The 15,751-nt window shown below is 40.5% G+C and overlaps 1 protein-coding gene across 3 annotated transcripts in view; it reads left to right on the forward strand.

The window, feature by feature from the left end:
• Positions 1–4,625: 4,625 nt before the first annotated feature.
• The window catches only part of Zfyve9 (zinc finger FYVE-type containing 9), a 134,802-nt gene continuing 123,676 nt past the window's right edge, over positions 4,626–15,751 (forward strand). For 2 of the 3 annotated variants that reach the window (XM_038332433.1, XM_038332432.1), the window contains exon 1: positions 4,627–4,886. The gene's annotated coding sequence lies outside the window, so the exon portion shown is untranslated. Of the gene's footprint in view, positions 4,887–15,751 lie in introns of all 3 variants that reach the window. The other variant, XM_038332434.1, reaches the window with a different exon arrangement.

The raw sequence follows: 15,751 nt of genomic DNA on the forward strand, positions 1-15,751 counted from the left end.
TGTACATTGGTACTGTTGAGATGGCTCAGTAGTTAAGAGTGTGTACTGATTCTGCAGAGGATGTGATTTGGTTCCCAGCACAAATGGCATTGGCTCACAACCACTTCTAACTCCATCCTCAACAGATCCAAAACTTCTGACCTAGGAGGGCACCTGCAATCCTGTGTACAGACCAGCACACAGGCACACACACTGACACACTTATTAGAAATAACGAAATTAGTCTTCCACTGTACTTAGTTTATACATATATGAAAGACAACTGGAACCATACAGCATTCTTTTTTACTTTATACTTTTATTACTTTGGTACTGAATCATAAGCAGTTTTCAATGTCATCTAAAACAATTTGAAGACAATTACTGGAGATGCTCACTGCTCTTGCAGAGGACCAGGGTTCAGTTCCCAGCACCTACCTGAGGTTCTTCACAGCCACCTGTAAATCCAGGTACAGATGATCTGATGCCCTCTGGCCTTCTTGGGAACCTGCATGCATATGGTGCACATAAACTCACACAGGCACACACATATGTATTAAAAAAAAAGATTAATGTCCGGGAGGTGGGGGCACACACCTTTAATCCCAGAACTCAGAAGGCAGAGACAGGCGGATCTCTGTAAGTTTGAAGCCAGCCTGGTCTTCAGAGTGAGTTCCTGGACAGGCTCCAAAGCTACTGAGAAACCCTGTCTCGAAAAACCACAAACAACAAACAAAAGATCAATGGATACACAATATTTTTGTGGAGATAACATAATTTACTTAATTCATTTTAGGTTATCCTCATATTTTTGTGCCAACATTTTATATCTCTCACATATAAATAATATTTTTATATTCTTTTATTATATAATAAAACATACTGTATATATACTTGTTATACACACACACACACATACACACACACACACACACACACACACACACACACATGGTTGCATCTTTGAATGACTGCACTTGTGCAGAGGTCAGACCCTGTGCAGGACAAGGAATAACTTGGAGGAATGAGTTTCTGCTCTTCTACCATGTGGGTCCCAGATCAGGCTTGCAGGTGAGCACATTTACCCACTGAGCCCTCTTGCAGGCTGCTTTGTTCTTTTTTAAGTGACTATCAATACAAGGTCAATACATATTTACTTGTATGTCTCCCTTATCAGATTGGGAGCCTGTGGGACAAGTGCTGTGTTTTAATCCTCTCTGTATCCCTAAAATTGGTCTCAGCATGGGTATTGTTAGGCTGAACTAGTTAGCCTACATCGTACCTGCTCAGTGACTTTTTAAGCCTTGCCTTCAATTTTCAGGAGCTAAAATAAGAATTCCCTTTGAGATGTGTAGCCCAGAACGGAACCTAGCCTACTGCCGACAGCTGTGATCGCTCACATCCTCCCCTCATCAAATGCTGCCCAGAATCACACCTGAAATCCCAGTGTCTTGTAGGACGGACAAGCCCCTGAGCAATCTAGAAGTCTGTTAAGCATCCCAAACTGAGGAAGGAACCTGGGGGCATCTGGGAGTTTGCTACGCCATCTTAGTGGCTTAGCTGTAGGTTGAGAAAGAACAGGGCTAAAACGAACACAGATGGGGTTTTATGTTTCACTTTCAACAACATTTACATACTATATACACTTGTACACAAATAAAAAAATATTTATTCTTCTTCCTTCCCTTCCCTCTTCGCCTCGGTAAATTTATAATTTATTCACCAAATATTCTAGACCAAAGGGGCAGCACCGAGTTGGAGGGGAGGAGGGTAATAAAAACAAAACAAGACAAAAACAAAAAACGAAGAAGTAAAATTTGTTTGGCTTTGTGTCCGGTAGTGATAACAATTAAATAAGATCCCCAGATCATATTTGGACTAGGCACCTGATGGATGATGACGTCATTGGTATCTCTGCTCTCCTGCTTGAAAAGTTTGAGATGGGACGATTGTGTATTGCCTATGTTGAGCTCCAAACTCCTGAACAATAGTGATCCTTTTGCTTAGCCTTTGAAATAAACAGATATACTGGTGGATACAAGCACGCCTGGCTTCACCTTAAGTATAAAGAGCAAAGAAAATTCTAATAGGGATGATCCTAAACTCCCTGGAAAACATTCTTAGAATATTGGCTTTCTAAAGGATGCCGACGGTATGGTAACAAAAGTGGGGAATTCTAACAGAAGAGGATTCATGATATTTTAAAGTGATTGCACAGTGGTGGAAATCAATACAAAATTGGGAGTGGGATAACCAAAACAATTTGGAAGGAGGAAGGAAGTGGGTCAGAGACAGGCCAGGAGCAGAAGAGAATCAAATGAGTGAGGAAGATGGGAAATAGCCATGGAACGAAATGGTAGCAGACAACAGGATTTTTTTTTTTAATTTGCTGATTGATTGTGTGGGTGCATGCAGGCCTCCTGTGGTAGCTGGTTCTCTTCTTCTACCATATGGGTTCCAGAGATGGAGCTCAGATCACTAGCTTGGCCCTTTACCCACTGGGCCATCTGGCCAGCATATGACAAAAAGATTTCAATCAAACTCCTATCAAGCAGCCTCCATCAGCAACAGAGTTTGAAAAGGAGGGAAGAAGGTGTGAGGCAAGAAGAAACTGGTCCTGGGAACAAATGAATCATCCTCACGTAGTAGCTCCACCCTAGATGTCATGATTATTCATAAACACATGCAGGCTTTTCTGCAGTGTTAGTGAGCTAGGCTTGGAAAGGGCTGTGTGAATGCCAGGTTGGCAAACTGATCTGAATTAAAGGGCCCAATTCCAGATAGCAAATTTTATCAATAGTAACTTACTCGAAGCATGTTTTCTTAATATCTCAGAAAGGACTGTTATCAGATGGGAGAGTGGAGGAATCACAGTCTACTACCAGCGTCTCCTTTGGTTGGATACACTATCACAAGTAAAATGGTGGTACCAAGGCACTAGACTCACGGAGATGTGAGGATGAATCAGAGTTTCCTCTGAGCCCGTTTCTGTCGTTACAAAAAGGGGATAGTGTTTTTTTTTTTCTCTGTGGTGTGACTCAGAATGTGGCAGAGGAAGACTTAGGGCTGTGCAGGAACAGCTTTCATTGATGAGAGGAGAACTGCTAGGTTATATTTCTGGGGTGGCTGCTCAGTTATTACTTGAACAGTTCCTGAAGTCCTTGTGCTAATTTCTCACGATCCGTTACTATTACGCTAAAATCTAAGGTAAGGGAAGGTTGTTTATATTTTCATGCAGAAAATGCAGTGATTCTATTTTGATACCTGCTATGCAGCAGAATGTCAAAGGATCCAGTGTATTAGGTTCTCTTCTTCAGTGGAGTATTATATAAATGCATTAGTGAGATTTAGGAACATTTCACTCAGACCAGGACGGACACACACACACACACACACACACACACACACACACGGTAGGGGGAGTGAGGTGGGACAAACAAAAACAAATGGGTACAAATCAAGACGAAGAATCATGTTGTGTTAGGGAGTTCTGGAGTCAACACAAATTGGAGCCATAGGCGGGTCCTTTCATCCCTAACCTTCACAAGCAGCGAGGTGGGCAGGAGAAAACAGAGGTTCGAAATATTACGTAACTAGCCAGGGTCGTAAAACTATTCAGGTTGTAACTGGAACCAATGGTATCAGGATCAGCCTGGCACCAAAGTCCTTGCTCATTCTAGCAGGGCACCCAGAAGAAACAAACAAACAAACAAAAACACTGTATTTGGGAATTTGGGGGACCAAAGGGATTTAGAAAATTGTCCCTTTTCCTATTTCCCTTCTGACAGCCTTTTGTGTTTGGTTGTGACGTTAGCCCTAGAGGCTGGGCAAGATCAAACAGGAGGCATTAGTAAACAAAATTATTGCATAGCCCTCAATACACCCACAATTTCCCTCTTTCAGAGTCTGACCTAGGATTTGGTAAGGGTGGGTGGTGCAGAGGCTGGAGAAGAGGTGGTGGCCCGGGTTAGGTTAGTAAAGGGATGATTCTTTTCTTACCTTTAAGTTGTTTATCAGTTTCAGAACAACCCGCTGCTTATTCTCTTCTTTTGGTCAGCGTTTTATTTTTTTCCCCTATTTTGGGGGGAAGGTTAAGGGTTAAGGGGTCCTGTGGCAAATTTCTGTAATGAATCTATACAGTAGCTCCAAAAAAGTTAAGGTTAAAGATTATTCCTTTATCTGTTTTGGGAAGGGATCGTGCATGTGCTTTGAAAAAGATAAAAAAAGGAAGATTTGTTCTGGGTCACTCTCCTTTCATACCGACGCACGGAGGGGATTAGAAGGGACCCCCTGTTTCCACGAGAAATGAGCCGAGATTCCCTCACATTCCCGCTCGCAGGAGCGGGTTCGAGTGACAAGACCATTCACGTACCTTCCAGAGGGAAGAAAGGTGCTGGGGTCTGAGCGGGGTGGGGTGGGGGGGAGCCGACAGCTTCCGGCTCCCGGGAAAGCCGCGTCAGGGGCGGGCCGCGGGCGGCGGGCGGCGCAGGGCGCACGGGGCCCCGCCACCCCTAGGCCGCGCTGCCTCCTCGCCTTCCCTGCCGCTCGTGCTCGGCGCGGCCGCCGCAGTCCCGGCGCCGTTGCGGGACGTGGGGTGCAGGGGGCGCTGTGGCCCAGTGGCGCGGGCGGCTGGAGCGGCCACCGCGGCGCCCGAGGCTTCGCCGAGCCCGTCCGCCTGCAGCGCCTCGGTCGTCCCGCCGTAGCCTGCGCCCCCAGACGCGCTCCACCGCGCTCCCCTGGACCCGCGTGGCTGAGGCGGCCCCGGAGCCGCTGCGGCTGGAGGGACGACGGGCCTCAGCCTCCGCCGCAGCGACCGCAGCCCCCTCAGGAGTGCGAGGTTTCGCGGCGGAGCCCTGCTGAGGAGGAGGCTTGCGGCGGAGGGACGACCCCCCGGCCATGGAGAGGCGGTGAGTGTGGCGCGCCGCGGTGCGGGGCTCGCCGGCTTGCGCCGCTCAGGGGCCCTGGCGCCAGCTATCGGGGCCGGGCGGACGGAGCGTCCTGGCACTGCGGCCGCCGCGGGCGACCCGCGGCTCTGGGGCCTCGGCCCTTTTGCCGTGGGTCCCCTGGGAGGCTGAATGTGCGCGGGGGGCGACTAGGCCCCGCGATGCCGAGAAGCCCTTGCCCGGGCCTGGGTTCCGGCGTGGCCGGGTACGTGAAGACCGGGCTGGCGGCCACACCGGTGCCCTTCGCGTTTGTCCCGGGCGGGGCCGAGCGTGCCTTCCTTCCCCGGGCCCTGCGTGCACATCCCGGAGGGAGGCAGAGGACGCTTGTTTGCCAACAGCTTAGCTTTCCTGCGCCTTGGACTGAGTCCTGCGGAGCCACCCCCTGGGTGGGAAGTGGGGAGTGGGGAGTATTGAGGTGCAGAGAGTGCAGGTCCCCGAAGCCCCTGGTACTCCAGGACTAGCCATTCACGCCTCTCTTGCTAGAGACACAGCCTTTTGCGTCTTATTTGAGGTGAAATTTCATCACCTGCCGCTGGCTCATCCTTTCCGTCTTATGTTACATCTTGTCTCTGAGCGAGGTCTGCCTTGGAGAAAGCCCCATCCCATCTTTGCCATGCTAAGTTTCCTAGCTGAGCACCCACAGTTAAAAAAAAAAAAAAAAAGCCTTTTCTGAATACGTCTTTTCCACCTTCAAAGAGACAGGAAATGTTTTAATGCTTTAGTCCTTGTTACAAAAATGTTCCACCCAAATAAGGAACGGATGGCAAGAGAATTTTAAGTCGAGATAATTATCCTAATAGCAAGGACCTGACAAAAATGGGATAGAGACTCAATTGTAAAAGGAAAATGATTTGTTTTGTTCCGGTAATATTGTAAAAAAAAAAATAGTGATTGTAGTTTGATACCACAAGTCAGTATTGGGTGCTTCTTGTTTATGATAAATGTGATTGCAGGTTATTCTTAATTTTCTATTACATAGGACTTATATGTACATCTAGAACTTTGATTCATGAAAAAATATATTATATATATATACAGTAAAAATTTTGCACACACGGAGAGGTACTGTATCGGCTTTCAGTACGTATTTAATAACCAGAGAGAGAGATCGCTGATAATGTCATAGTACATTTTGATGATCATTCAACGTTTAAAGTGAGATTCTAGTGATGGTGACTTGTAAAATTATTATTTTTATCTGTAGTAGTTGTGTTAAATTAAAATGCTGACTCGTTCTATTTACAGCCAGGCATTTGCTTAAAATTTATAAAATATGTTACTCCTTACCTGAGTGAAAGCCATCAGATAGTGTGGGTAGTTAATTTCCAGACTCCTCCTGCTTATACAACTTGGGAACCTCCAGAGGTCTAAGGAGGTTCAGTGTGGTGAAGAATTTTGAGGATCCAGCGTGTTAGGTGTTTTACCCTTGCTTTGGTCAGATCTTGTGTAACCATTTGTAACTGGAAAAAGTTGGCTTGATTAGGCATTTTGGTGAATTTAGGTTTTGAAAGTCTAATCTTTCCAGAGCGTGTCTCTAAAGACCAATATTAGATTCAGTGGGAGTGTGCTGATTAAAAATGTGGTTCCTGGTCCCCTACATACGAACTGTGGTGGCAACAGTAACCCAAAGACCGTGATGTTCATCACCCGTCCTGATTCTTAGTACTACTACATTTGAACATCACCAGTAAAAACGTTAAAAGAGACTGCTTAGGTGAACAAACATATCGGCTCTCTAGCAAAACTGTCTTAAGTGGCTTTTCCTAGTTACAGATAATGGTTTTATAATGCAGATAGAAACACTGTGTTTTGAGGGACAGTTGTTTCAGTCGACAGACATTGAGAGCCTGCTATGGTCATGTTAAGGAAGGCTATCTGGGCATTCATCTTGACAATTAGTAAGCTTTAATTTTGTCTGTAAAATGTGGTTGGTATTATACTTAATTTGGAAGGCTTTAGGAGGCAGCATCCGAAGAAAGTATTGTAATGTATAAAATTTTTAACAGTTTTAGCTATTAGTATAAGTTCTCTTTTAGTGTTCTGGGAAATACAAAAACGACCAAGGCTTCTGCTAGCAATTGGCTAATTGTGGAAGCAGGACAGGTTTAAGGAACTGTTACAAGACTGGGTCAGAAAGGTGTTGTAATTGAGTAAATGAGCTGGATCTCTGCTTAGGGTTTCTGTATCTCATCCCGTATCTGGCCCTTCAGGAGCATTGGTAAGGGATGGGAGGTCACTCAGTGGAAGAGGACTTGCTTAGAATGTACGAGCCCCTCGGTTTAATTCCCAGAATTGAGGGAAAAAAAAAATCACATGTATTCCTTTCTTTTCCAATTCCTGATTGAGTGTTCTCTTTAAAGAAGTAATGGCATATGTTGCCTGGAAAGCACTCGTTTTATATTAACTCCTTGGTGATGAAAGGACAAATGAATGAGTTGGGATGGTCCCATTTCCTCTGTTGCTAAGCTACCATTTTTATTCCATGCACTAAAGTTTGTTTGGCTCCTCTTATGTATTGGCCACAGACTGGCTGGTTTCAAGGTACAATGTTTGATTAAAAGAATTTCCTGATTTTAATTTAATTTTTTTTTTGTTTCAAGGAGATGGTACATAGTGTTTTATGGTTATTAATTGCATTGCATGCTATGGTGCAGAGATGGAGTCAGATATGAACAGGAATCCTTTCTGCACCTCTTAGAGCAATGTGACACGTATGTTCCGAGCTTCTTATAGTCTCTTGGAGTAATGGTACCCCTCCCAGGGAAGTAGAACATTTCAATGAGATGAAGTGATCATAGACAGTGCAGAGACATGTTCATTTCTATTTTTCCGTTTGGGGAAAAATAAAAATAAAAACCAGATCTTGTATATTCTGTGTGGCTTAAAACTTGTTAGCTTGATTTATTTATTTGAAACTAGTTCTGCTTTGGGATTTTTTTTTTTTTTTTGGAAAAATTTGATGGAAAAAATTTAATACTAACCAGTGCACACATTTTCCACTTCATCTTTCATTTACTAAACTAATATTCTGGATATACTTCTTTGTTGATTCACTTTAAGTTTTACATTACTGTTGTGTATTTGGCCTGCAGTGTATTAATTAGTATATAGAGTGTCGTTCCTTTCTTTTTCTTTTTTTCTTCTTTTGGTGTTTTGAGACAGGGTTTCTTTGTGTAGCCCTGGCATTTCTGGAGCTAACTCTATAGACCAGGATGGCATCAAACTCACAGATCTACCTGCTTCTGCTGGGGTAAAAGGTGTGTGCCACCACTGCCTGGTTATAGAGTGTCATTCTTAGTATGTAGTGATAATTGGAAAATACTTAGTTGCAGATGCTAAGAGAAATAGTTCATGTGCTTTGTTTAGTTTAAGAACTGAGGAATATTATCCAGAACATAGACTTTCCTTTATAATCTGTAGTATAATTTATCATGTGTACTATTCCAGTCTTGTAACCTATTACAACCTTGAACAGTCTGTTTACACTTTTTAAGTCTTAATTTATTCTTCTATAAAATAAAGATAATATTACCCACTTTGTAGGATTATTACAAGGATTAAGTGATGTAATATATAAATCAGAGAAATAGTTCTATTCCATGGAAAATAAGCATTACTCCAGAAATGGAAAATATATTTGGGTTTTGAAAAAGTTTAAAAGATCATTAATTATTTATATGGTTTTCTGCTAAGAAATAAAGCTAGCATGATCGATTGTAAAGCATTGCCAATTAAGGATGAGACAAGTTTGCAGAGTTAGTATTTTGATTATATAGCAAATAGAATGTCTTATACTTTATTATAAATTTTATTTAATGAAATAATTTAAAAATGCTTTTTATTTATTTTTATTGAGCTCTACATTCTTCTCTGCTCCCCTCCCTGCCTCTCCCCTCCCCTTCAACCCTCCCCCAAGGTCCCCATTCTCCCAATTTACTCAGGAGATCTTGTCTTTTTCTACTTCCCAAATAGATTAGATCTATGTAAGTCTCTCTTAGTGTCCATATTGTTGTCTACATTCTCTGGGATTGTGATTTGTGGACTAGTTTTTTATTTTTTATTTTTTGCTTTATGTTTAAAAACCACCTATGAGTGAGTAAATATGATAATGGTCTTTCTGTGTCTGGGTTACCTCACTCAAAATGATGTTTTCTAGCTCCATCCATTTTCCTGCGAAATTCAAGATGTCGTTATTTTTTTCTGCTGTGTAGTACTCCATTGTGTAAATGTACCACATTTTCCTTATCCATTCTTCAGTAGAAGGGCATTTAGGTTGTTTCCTTCTGGCTATGACAAACAATGCTACTATGAACATAGGTGAGCACATGTCCTTGTGGCATGATTGAGCATCCTTTGGATATATAACCAAAAGTGGTATTACTGGGTCTTGAGGAAGGTTGTTTCCTAATTTTCCGAGGAAACGCCACACTGACATCCAAAGGGGTTGTACCAGCTTGCATTCCCACCAGCAATGCAGACGTGTTCCCTTTTCCCCACATCCTCTCCAGAATAAGTTGTCATTAGTGTTTTTGATCTTGGCCATTCTTACAGGTGTAAGATGGAATCTCAGAGTTGTTTTGATTTGCATTTCTCTGATGACTAAGAATGTTGAACATTTCCTTAAGTGTCTTCAGCCAGAAAATGCTATTTATAAAACATTTTCTATTTTATAAATTAGGTAGTACTTCAATTTTTTTCTTTTGAAACAGGGTGTGATTTAGTCTAGGCTAGCCTAGAACTTGCAACTGTAGCAGGCAATGATCTTGAACTTCTGATCTTCTCATCTCTACCTCCCAAGTGATTGGATTATAGCCATGAACCACTATGCTTGGCTTAAATTATTTTAAATAGTCCAATTTACAGAGCTGAACTATTATAAAAATTTGAATAGTATGTATGTTTGTATTTATACCTTTTCAAAACTTTTGGGAAAATAAGATAAAAGTAAAATCTCCAAGGGTTCATTAAAGTCAAGAAACAGTTTTTCGAGTTTCTGTTACACAAGGGAAAAGGAATTTAATGCCTTTGACAGGACTCTTGAAGCCATGAAGCACTAGCTGTGGAGACATTAGAGGGGAAGATGAGGCACATGCATTTCAGCCACATTTAGAATACTAGGGAAGGGTCTTTTTCATGCTCTATGTCTTAAGATACAATTCACATACACATAGTTTAACCATCTAAAGCATAAAATTTGATGACTTTATTTATTTATTTATTTATTTATTTAACGGAGTTGTGTAAATGTTACTACTCTCCTTTTGGAACATTTTCATTGCTCCAAACTGGTATTCGTTAGTAATCACTCCAATATCTTCCTAATCTCCCAGGCCTGGGCAAACACTAGTGGGTTTCTCTTCTAAAGAATTCCTATCAGTTCTGAACACTTACTATAATAGAGTCATATAATGGGATTGGTTTATTTCTATTAGTATAATTGCATTTTCAGGGCTCAAAAATAATGAATCTATAGCTTATTTCTTGCTATTACTCAATAATATTCTGTTGTATAGATATACCACATTTTATTAATTCATTCATCAGTTTGGGTGTGCTTTTATTTTTTGGTTGTCATGTTAGGAAAGTTTTATGCATATTGTTATGTACTTTCATTGCCTTTGGGATATACTTAGGAATAGAATTGCTGAGTCAGGTAGTAACTCTGTTTAACCTTTTGAGGAACAGCCTGGTTGTCTGACTAAGTGGCTGTAATATTATATGTTCTCACTAGCAGGTACGTGAGGGTTCTAATTTCTTCACATCCTCACCAACTCTTGTTATCTGCCTTTTGATATGAGTAAGTGTAAGGTGGAGATTCGTAACTTGTTTACAGTCATTAGGTAAATGTTGAAGCTTTACTTGGTGACAAATTGCCAGAGTTTTTGATGATAAGAAATGTTTTTGGCTTAAGGATAAAAACTATGTACTGCTAGTCAACTTACTAACTTAAACTTGTTAGCCATATTGGGGGTGGTGATGGGAATAAAATAGGGTCACCGGATTTTTTAAATTTATTATTATTATTATTATTATTATTACTGTTATTTTGGCTCATGCTGACCTGGATCTCACTATGTAGCTCAGGCTCACCTCAGATCTTAGGGATTCACATGCTTCAGCCTCCAAAGTACTTGGATTATAGGCAAGCACTACCAGGCCTTCTTTAAAGAACATTTATCAACAAAAAGCAATTGTAAGCCCCAGGTCTTATTTTCCTTTAACTCTCCTAAAACATTTCTAAAAATTTAAAGTCCAGCACTTCTTTTTTTGTTTTAGATATATTTATTTATTATATATACAGAGTTCTACCTGCATGTACACCTGCAGGCAAGAAGAGGAAACCAGATCTCATTAAAGATGGTTGTAAACCACCATGTGGTTGCTGGGAATTGAACTCAGAACCTCTAGAAGAGCAGCCAGTACTCTTTAACTTCTGAGCTATCTCTCTAGCCTGTAAATTAGCATCTCTGAGCACCAAAGTCTGACAGATTTTTAATGACCATCATTACCTATCTATGATGTATACTTTTAGATAAATATAGATCGATTGCTGGAGATGGTGGTGGACACGTGTAATCCTAGCATTTTGAGAATGAGGCAGGAAAATTGTGAATTGAAGGCCTGTCTTGGATATGTAGTAAGACACTTTCTCAAACAAAACAGAGCAAAATTATTAGCCAATTGTTCTTAGTCTTATGTTTAGAAAATTACTCTATATTCTATCCTGTGTTCAAGGTATTGAAATTTTTCTGTGATATTTTGTGAGACATAGTTCAAATTAACAATGATGATTTGGGTAATATTTTAAAGTTTTGGTTTTTTTTTTTTTCAAGCAAGTTAGGAAATACTGCAGGTAACCATTGTTTTAGTGCAAAGGACAAGTTTGGAATCTTCATTATGCATCAGACGTACTATTTTCCCATTTTAAGATACTTTTAGAGAGTTTACTGAGATGACATAAGCCTGTAGTCCCAGGCTGATGCAGGATAATCATGTATTTGACAACAATCCTGGTCTTCATCGTGAGACCCTATTTCAAGACGCTCAGGGTTGGAGAGGTAGCTCAGCAGTGCAACACTTTCCTGATCCTTTAATTTGAACTGAATGAAAGACTAGTACTACTCTTTAGTTGCTTCGAATACCACAGTTTCCATATGAAGTTATAAAAAGCAGCAGTTCTAGCTGGGCGGTGGTGGCGCACGCCTTTAATCCCAGCACTTGGGAGGCAGAGGCAGGCGGATCTCTGTGAGTTTGAGACCAGCCTGGTCTACAAGAGCTAGCTCCAGGACAGGCTCTAAAGCTGCAGAGAAACCCTGTCTCGAAAAACCAAAAAAAAAAAAAAAAAAAAAAAAAAAAGAAAAAAAAAAGAAAAAGAAAGCTAAAAAGCAGCAGTTCTAGAGCCTGTTTGGTGGGACTCGTGAAAAGCCTTAAAAAAAGTTTGTTGGGGGGCAGAGTTTTACACTGTAGTGCAGTATGGCCTTGAATTCCTGGTCCTCCTTCAGCCTCCAGAGTGTTAGGATTACAGGGTGAGCACCATGCCAGGCATAGACCTGTTTTTTTTGTTTTGTTTTTGTTTTTTTTTTATGTGTAATATGTTCTGGTTCTTCTCTAACTTCTCATAGTTAAAGTGGTATTTTCTCTGCCAGAATTTGTTTTACTAAAATAAGGAATAAAATTGTGTGATTTTATTACTTTTATTATATTATTTTATTTTTATTATATATTTTGTTATAACATTTTTTATTATTCATAGCATCACATTCTGTGCTGGAATTTATATAACCTTAACAGTTTTTTTTACATTTATTTATTTGTGTGCAAGTACATGTTGGTGCATGTCTGAAGGTCAGAGGACAACTTGTCAGAGTTGGTTCTCTCCTGCCACCATGTAGGACCCAGTCATAACACTCAGATTTTCAGGCTTGTCCGCAGATGCTTTTACCCAGTGAGCTATCTCACCAGCCCTTTTTGGTTTCCTTTTGTTTTTGAGACAGGGTCTTAAATATCCTTGGACTTAAAATGTAGCCAAAGATAATCTTGAACTTCTAATCTTCTTGGTTATGCCTCCAAAGTGCTGGGATTATAGGCATGGGCTGTGTATGCCTCCTGGCTCATGGGGTGCTAGGCATCAAGCGCACAGCCTTGCGCATGCTAGGCAAGCACTCCACCTACTGAACTTCCACAGGCCAGAGCTTGAGATTCCTTAATCCTGGCAGGCCGCCCCTCACAATTTAGGGATCATCTTTCATTCCCGTTTCTGTATTTAATTCTTCCGAAATATCAAGTTTGTGAAGTTTTCCGCCCTGTATTATTTTTTTGTATAATGTGTAAGATTTCCCAGTAGTGTGCCATCTTTTTGTTACTGTATCGTTGTATTTTATTTCCAACTTTTAGAATGACCTTAGAATGTCCATAGCATTGTGCATGTTTTCACCCAAGGAACTTGAGGCTTGGAGAGTTTTACTGGTTTTCCTAAGCCTAAACTATGTTTCATGATTCAAACCCATATATTTTTGACTTTGTAATCAGATACTGTTTTTATCTTTTGCTATGTCTGTTTTATCTAATAATTTTACACAATAATGTATTACCAACTAAATGTCTATTTAGTTGGTAAATATAAGTGGGTGTTTGCCTTTGAAGTATACTAACTATACTGACATTATCTTATACAAGCTAGAAAAAGATGTGTGTGTGTGTGTTGTATACCTTGTATGTATTTTGGGAATTTCAGATCTCATGTACTGTGTTTTGAATAGATAGATGTCTTACTTGTCGTTGTTAGGAAAGTATACTAACTGACTTAGGCCTCAGTTCTCTGTTCTAAAAATCAGTATTACACTCAATAGCAAGGCCTTTTTCCACATGTAATACTATTTGGTATTTCAAAAAGTGAACTGAATGAAAAGCTAGATGGCATTAGATGACTTAACTCAAGGCTGTGGAGAGGAGCTGGCACAGGTAAAGAATTGGGAGTGGTAGACAGCTGATGGAGACTGAGAAATATGTGAAAACCAAACAGAGCAATTGTAGTTTGTATTATATTTTATTTTTACAAGTTTTTCTTGTTATTGAAAGACAGTGTGTTTCTGAATGAAACCTTGAAACTGAACATTCATTTCTGCCTTTGCTTATGACAGTGCGCATATGTTTAAGACAAATGTGTCTAGGGCTGTGTTGTATGAAAATAGGTCATTCAGTAGCGTGCTTGAAATAACCTGTTTCCTATTGCTTATAATGTGAGAATTTAGTAATTGAAATATGTCCTTATTGTTACAGATCTGTGAAGTTTGTTTATAAAGGAAAGGAGGGCATTTACTACATTCTAAAAAGATGGAATACATTTTTATAACAAGATTTATATCGCCTTCCCACTCTTAAGGCATTAGACTAATATTGATAGAAATAGACAGGTGATGTTTGGCTAACTATCCCCTTGTTAGCTTATTTTAGGTGCCTTGGTTAATTGAATGTTGACTTTGAAAGAAATTATCCCAGGCCAGTATTGCTCAGGTGTATTCCCTGGGAACAAGGAAATGTTCTCTAATCACATAAGTTTGGGTTTTGAGCATGCTGTATTGATTACATTAGTATTTCAAAGACTGAGGAGTGGAAATGAACTAACTGAAATTTCTTCAGCTAACTATTACCAAGCTTGTTTGGCTGTGGAACCAAAATTTTGAGGCTGTTCCTCAAAATGTTAAACAGAGTTACTAATTGACCCAGCAATTCTATTCCTATATATGTATCCCAAAGGAAATGAAAGTATATATGCACATGACAATCTGTACATAAACATTCCTAACATTATTCATAATGGCCCCAAATTGAGAGGTGTTAATATACCTCTCACCGATCTAGGTCAGCTTTGATCTGTATTTATAATGCCTCATTCATATGAATATTTAAACTCTCAGTTGATAAGTTCTCATTACTTCCGTAAGGAATCCATTTTGTTGTTTACTGCTCATTATTAGAACATTTTCTTTTATATTTTGCAGAACATCTGCTTTTCTCTAGTGTGTATCCTTTTGCTTTCTGAAACTATGCAGAACAAACTATTATTTTTTTAACCTCCAGAGATGTCAAAATAATATCTTGTATCCTAGAGTAGTAATTTAAAACACAGACTCTGGAATCAGACCCAGTTCTATTAGTTTTATGGTATGTTGTTGGGCAAGTTAAGAAGTTTTCTGTGCCAATGCTTTCCTACCTATAAAATAGGATAAGCAGTAATACTTCAGAGAGTTGTGAGATCATCACCCTATGTAATAGATGTCTTCCTTAAAAAGCAGGCACTAAAATGGATTTAGTGGCATAAAAAGAAATTAGGGAGAGGAGGTTAGAGAGGAATGTGAAAGGAAAGGGAAGGACCTGCCTGTTATGCAGATCTGAAAACCCTAGCCAACCTGATAGGGAACTCTAGAGCACAAATTGCTGGCTGGAGTACTACACTGGGCAGAAGTGGACAGACTCTGTTACCCCTATCATGTGTAGGCACTGTTGAGGAGTTGCCCTTGACAAGTACGGCCTCAGTTAGGAAGTTGAGGTTCAAACATGTTGGAGTTAGAGACTGTTAGCTACCATCCTCCTTGCTCCTGAGTGGCAGTTCTCTCTTTGAAAGAAGATCTAAGTGAATGTCACTGTCTGCCTCTTGTCCTAAACTGATTCGTGCATTTACACACTTTCCAAGAGCAGCAATCCTAGGATCCATGGACTGTCTTCCTAGTGGGAAAGGTAGAAGGAAGTTGTTGAGGTAGGTTTCAGCCCCCTCTGCTGTAATTGATCTCAGGCTGCAATAGTTTTCCTTGTCTGCCTCCTCTGCTATT

The sequence above is a fragment of the Arvicola amphibius genome, chromosome 6, assembly GCF_903992535.2.
Source record: "Arvicola amphibius chromosome 6, mArvAmp1.2, whole genome shotgun sequence".
In the NCBI taxonomy this organism is placed as follows: Eukaryota; Metazoa; Chordata; class Mammalia; order Rodentia; family Cricetidae; genus Arvicola; species Arvicola amphibius.